Here is a 6,838-nt window from a genome sequence, read left to right on the forward strand (position 1 = left end):
GTTAGCTCTGGTGCGTGTTCGGAATGTATTTTGGAGGTTCCTAGCTAATTTAGGCTTGAAATGCCGAAGTTTGAATTTTTAAAGTTTCCGGTCCGATAGTGAGTTTTTGATCCGAGGGCCGGAATGGAATTCCGGAAGTTGCAGTAGCTCCGACATGCCATTTGGGACGTGTGTACAAAATTTCAGGTCATTCGGACGTGTTTTGGTTAGGTTTTTGATCGAAAGCGTGTTTTGATGAAATTTGAAGTTCTTAGGCTCAAATCCTTGTTTAATTCGAGTTTTCGGCGTCGTTTTAGGTGGTTTAAGGATTGGTACAAGTTTGAATGGTGTTAAGGGATATGTCCGTAGGTTTGGTTGAGGTCCCGGGGGCCTCAGGTGTGTTTCGGATGGGCTATGGGTCATTTCCCCTTGCTTTTGAACTGTTATTGCTGCTTCTGGTACTCCTTCTTCGCGTTCGCGATATGGCCTTCGCGTTCGCGAAGGCTTATCTTGGCCACCTGGAAAATCCTTCTTCGCGTTCACGTTTGGAGCCTCGCGTTCGCGAAGCTCTACCTCTCCCTTCACCGCATTCGCGTCTACCATCCCGCGTTCGCGCAGTTATGCTGTCTCACCCTTCGCGTTCGCGTACAGATTCACGCGTTCGCGAAGGGCAGTCCTTGGGCCTTCAAATTCTTCTTCTTCGCGTTCGCGGACGTGTTGTCGCGTTCGCGATGAGTAACTGAACACCTTCACTTTTCCTTCTTCGCGAACGCAATGCTTCTTCCGCGTTCGCGATTACCAATTTTCTGGGCAGACAGATTAAATTCCAATTTCGAGGGTTTCACCATTGTTATCACATTTTTGACTTCTAGAGCTCGATTCTTGGCGATTTTTGAAGGGATTTTCACCTGGGCGACTTGGGTAAGTGCTTCTCACTCGATTTAGACCAATTTCCATGAATCTCCTCTTAATTTCCTCCTTTAATTTCAGATTTTAATGAAAAATAGGTAGAACTTCATAGACCGAATTATTGAGCTTTGAGGGGGTGTTTGACCTCCGATTTGGGAGATTTTTATGTGGTTAGATTCGTGAGAGGACGAGGGTTCTGAAAATGTAAAAATTATCCGATTCCGAAACGTTGGCCTAAGGGGCGTTTTGGTCATTTTGCCTAATTTCACGCATTAGCTTTGAATTAAATAGTATAATCAGTTGCTTGAGATGTTATTTACAATGTGTGATTTAATTGAATAGATTTGGGCCATTTGGAGTCGAGTACTCGTGGAAAGAACGTGGTTGCTAGTTGATTTTAGCCGGTTCAAGGTAAGTATCTTGTCTAACCTTGTGTGGGGGACTTCCCCTTAGGATTTGAGTCTTCCTTGTTGATTGTATTCCTCGTACGCGAGGTGACGAGTGCGTGCTCGGAATTATTTGTGGAAAATTGCCCCTTTTAGGCTCTTAGATCCTTGTAATCACCGAATATGAAGTTGTACTTGATATGATTGAGTTTCCTGTTATTAGTTTCACCTCTACATGACTTACATGGAATTTATCTGCCCTTTTTTGTTATTCTTGTTGCCTAATTAACTTTTACTTGTTTAACTGTAGACAATTACTCTTCTGTAGTCACATTAGTATTCCTAACTGCTTGTCAATATCTGGAAAGCATTATTCTACCTCTCGCGTGATTAATTGGTCTTAATTGGAAAGAAGTTAGATATCCCATGTTTAGTTGAAATTTTCCTTAATTGTAATTATTTGATTCATGTTAGCTTCCTTGTTGTTGAACTTAGTGTTATGGAATCGTTGTTTCATATTATTTCTCCCTTGTTGAGTTGTTCTTATTGCGCGTAGTATTTCTCTGTCACGGTTATTCATTGTGAGTTAGTTGTACCATCTTTTGGTGAACGGAATTTCTTGAGTTGATCCTCTTGCTTTGTTCCTGCATATATTGTCATTTGTTGTGTTGCATTGATATCGTGATACACGAGGTTTCTGCCGTGCGATTGTTGATATTGTGATGCACGAGGTTTCTGCCGTGCGGTTGTTGATATTGTGATGCACGAGGTTTCTGCCGTGTGATTGTTGATATTGTGATGCACGAGGTTTCTGCCGTGCGGTTGTTGATATTGTGATGCACGAGGTTTCTGCCGTGCGATTGTTGATACTGTGATGCACGAGGTTTCTGCCGTGCGACTGTTGGTACTGTGATGCACGAGGTATCTGCCGTGCAGTTGTTGTTGAAGGGTTGCACGAGGTCTTTGCCGTGCTATTGATGCTACTGATGCGTTGCACATGCGGCGTAATAAGGCGAGATATGTTATATTCTTATATGTGGGTTGCGCATGTGGCGAAATAAGGTGGGAACATTGTGATGCACGTGTGGCGAAATAAGGCGGTGCTTATTATGTTATTAATTGCACACGTGACGTAATAAGGTGGGCTATGTCAGGGGTTGATTGTAAAGAATTGTGACGGCCTGTGGAGGCATTCCTATTTTTTTTATATTGTGATTGTGGGTTGCTTACCTGTATGAGCGTTACCGCTTGGATGTTGTGAGGAAACATTCGTACGTACGGTCCGTTCCCCTTTTTATGTTTTCTAATTGGTAAAATTCTTGTTAAAAACACTTGCACAAGCATACACGTAGCCGAACACTCCTATTAGAGCTGAATTCCTCCTGATTTTTGCTAAGGGTGGAGGTACGCCCTCGTTATCCACTATAATTGGGAGAGTGGCCATAGTTAGCCAGTTAGTTGTCAGCATGACCATGAGATTGATGTGGCACAGGATGCCAATTGTTAGATTTCAGATACCGGGTCTTCGCGAGTTGTGGTTCGTCAGAGACTTGGTGAAATTGTGGAAAGAGTTGAGTAAGACCTTTGTGAACATCATTGTAGGATATGAGTTATTGACTTGTTTTCCCCCTTGTTGTGTTGTGACCTTAGGATTTGGATTTGTGATTCTGCTGTCATTTCGTATTATCATTTATTATATTCTCGTTGTTACTTGTTGTATTTTTCCTTATTGTGAATTGTAGCATTTTTGGTCATTCATGCAGTCTTTACATAATTATATGTCGTTTCCATTATTCCTATGATTATACTGTTTATTGACCGGTAGGTGCCTCGATTGTTTCTCGTCACTACTCCACCGAGGTTAGTCTTGATACTTACTGGGCACCGCCGTGGTGTGCTCATGCTACTCTTCTGCACATTTTTGTTGTGCAGATACAGGTACTTCCGCTCAGTTCTGTCAGCCTTGGAAGGAGGCGTACTGGTAGAGACTTCTAGGTATATCTGCTACGTCCGCAGACCGAGGAGTCCCTTTCCAGCTTTCTGTAATAAGTATAGCTTTTCTAGTATTTCTCATTTGTATAGATATTCTTGAGTCAGAGCCTCTTATGTATCCTCTTAGCTTGTGATTTGTGAGTTTTCGGGTTTTGGGAATGTTGTTAGCTTCGAGAATTGTTGTGGTATGTGCCGAGCGGCGCCTTAAACACCGTTTTATTTTTCTAGTTCAGTTTTATTTACTTTCTTCCGCAATTATGGTTTATCTTTGGCATTATGGTTTATCTTCCGCTGTGCTAAAAGCACTCAGGCTCAACAAAACATTTTTTATTTCAGCTTCATTGGGCACCTTACTGAGAATTAAGTTATCCTCCTCAGTAATGCAATTAGGAATATACTCCAAAATAGCAAGGTTGGGGTTAGGTGTTGGTAAGTTTAACTGGGAATTGAAGTGCCTGACTATAGCTTTGGAGGTCTTTTCATCACCCATAATTCATTTACCCATATGATTCTTGATTCTATTTACTTGTTGCTTCCTCCTTTTTTCCCCTGAGAATGCAGTGAAAGTATCTTGTATTACTATCACCGGCTTCAAACCATTTGACCTTAGATTTCTGTTTGATCAGAGAGTCTTGGATACTTAGCCATCTAATATATTTGGCATGGGCTTTGTTCACATTTTCTCTACTCTACTCGGTGTTGTATTCAATGTCTTTATCTTCCAAATATTGAAGCTTTTCCTCCCAGTTGATAACAACCTCATTAATGTCACAAATGTCTTCCCTGAACCATTGACTTAATCTCTTACTGAGAGCCTTAAGTTTGGATTGTAAGATCCACATGTGATTACCCAGAGCCTTTGTATTCCAAATTTCCTTGACAATATTATAGAAACCAGGCTCATTAACCCAATAGTTAAGGAATCTGAAATACTTGATATAATTGTGATTGGCGCAAAGATCCTTCATAGGCAGAGTTCTATGATCAGATCCAGTCCTTGCCAAATTCCTAATGCAACATCTTTGAAACTATTGGTCCCATAGATCATTAACAGCAACTCTATCCAATCTGTTCCAAGTTCTCTTCCAGGGCCTCCTGTTATTAACCAAGTAAAATTTGGACCTGAGTAGCCAATGTTTGTAACCCCACAATTGTCCATACAATTTTAAAATTCAAGTATTTTGTACATTCTATGAGGTTTACCCCCTAATTTTTCACTTGGTTCAAGAATCACATTAAAATCTCACCCCGATACACCAAGGTGCATCCGCCAATTGACTATCATGATCCAAAGATAACCAAAGGACTCTTATATCTTCTGAACTACATTTAGTATAAACTGCAGTAACAAAGATATCCTGAGTACCTATAGCCTTTTCCAATTTGATGGCAATGTGTTGCTCACTTTCTGTAAAATCATTTTAGTGTTGTATGAATTCTAGAAGCACCAAATTTGACCATTACCATGAGAATGGAAATTTTGATACCCTAGGAATCTCCTGTATTCGTCCACCTTTTCTTTAATAACAAAAGGTTCAACGACAACTACAAATCGTGTGTTGTTGATGTCAATAAGCTTTTTAAGCCTGTGAATGGCTTTTTTGGACCTCACCCTCCTTATGTTCCAGAATGTTGCACTATTCATAAGAACAATTTGGAGTGTTTTCCTCTCTTTGTTTTCTTCTTTGAGAAGGATGTGTTCTGTTTCTTTGACCTTTGACACTTTTTCGAGTTTCACTTCTCCCAATGTATTGGTTATCCAATTTTTGACTATCAAAAGCTTCCTCCATGTCTTCATTCTCTGTGTCGCTATCTCTTTTTGAGCTCATGTTGATTCTGTTTGTATTGCCCTAATTCGTATCCCGATCCCAATCTTTGCCATCCAGATCAACAACTAAATTAAACCAGGTTGATTCCTTACCTCTGTTGGAACAATTGAGGAGCTTGAGGCACCGGTTGTGCTTGTGCATTTCCTTTGTCTTATCTTCTTCCTCGCTGCTAGTATATCTATTATATGACATCTGATTGACAACTCCCGCTTCTATGTTAGGAGCTTCCTCTTTCTCTAGCCTTTCATTCCTGCAAGTATCATTAACATTGCTTTGTCGCTCTTGTTCTTGTGTATCATGTGCTTCTTTCTGAATACTATCTCTAATGACAGTTATAGAATGATCATTTTGTTTTCTCGTTGATGTAGAAACAACATTCTTTTTGCTACTACTATGGACAGGTTTGAATCACACTTTGCTTTTCTTCTTTGGCATCTTATTGATTTTCTTCTTCTTATTTCTTTTCTTCTTGTTCTTCCCTTCTTTGTTGCTAATGCTCTTTTTATTTTCCTTCCCTTCTTCCGGTTGCATTTTAACATTGTCAACATTGTGTGAATCCACTTGATTTGTATCCTCCTTGCCATCATTGTTTTCTTTCATTATCTTGTTCATAGAATATGCTTCATCATCATTTTTTGTAAGCCCATCTCTATCTCCTTCTCCCTTTGCTTGATCAGCCTTTTTCTTTTCAAGAGCCCTACAATTGACTATGTAGTGACCCAGTTTCCAACAATGTTTACAATATTTGGGACGCCTTCATACTCTAATCTTTTGGTATACCCTTTTAACGACGATTTATCATATTCTTGACCCACAAAAACACTTCGAGGCAGATATTAGGTCCACTTCCACTCTAATTTTAGCCAAACTAGGCCTTGTTCTACCAATTGTAGCAGCATCTAGAGAAAAGGCATACCTACAGAGCTAAACTGTTGTTTTATGTAGTGACAATCATTCATATGAAATGGTAAAGCTGGAAGAAGCATCCATGCTGGAGTGAGTGACAGATCTTCTTCTGGCATAAAGTCCGGAGACCACTTTTGTACCCTATCTGCATGCCGTCGATTTCGATAGCTCTTCTGAACCATGCTGATTTCCAATCGTCCTCATTGAAGAGATCAATGAAAACATTATGATTGTCGTAGACCCTTATTCTGACTGACCCCTTCAACAGAATAATTTCCTTAAATCTTGACCTAATCTGATCAATTTGAGGGTGTGGTCCTAGAAATCTTTCCACAATTGTGTATTTACATGATTCCGCCATTATGCCGTAGTAATCTTTAGCTTTGAAAATTACAGCTAGCATGTCGTTGTGTGCCGTATGCCTTGCTATCACTTTTTCCTTTTCATGGCGATTGGAGTTTTGATTGGGGATCTAAATAGTTGATGAAGAAGCTATGATGGTGTTAGCATAGTATGGTTATCCTAGATTAGAACCAATATTGTGAGCTGTTTCACCTATTGGGTGAATCTGATTCGCCGTAGGTGCCGGTGGGATGCCTCCCGCTGGCTCCATCTAGTGGAGCGTGTGCAGACGCGTTAAGACAAGAACTTTTAATTAGCCGTTGTAGAGAGGAAAACTTTTAGAGAGAGAAGTTTTTTGGGCCTACACACACCGACGCTTTGTAACATAAAGAAATAAAAGTTGCAATGCAATAATGTGTAACTCGTAAGATCAAGTTTTAGAATCATGTGTGTTTCTCTTTCTCGTTTATTTAAATGCACTTTTTGTCACGACCC

The sequence above is a fragment of the Nicotiana attenuata genome, chromosome 1 (assembly GCF_001879085.1).
Source record: "Nicotiana attenuata strain UT chromosome 1, NIATTr2, whole genome shotgun sequence".
NCBI lineage: Eukaryota > Viridiplantae > Streptophyta > Magnoliopsida > Solanales > Solanaceae > Nicotiana > Nicotiana attenuata.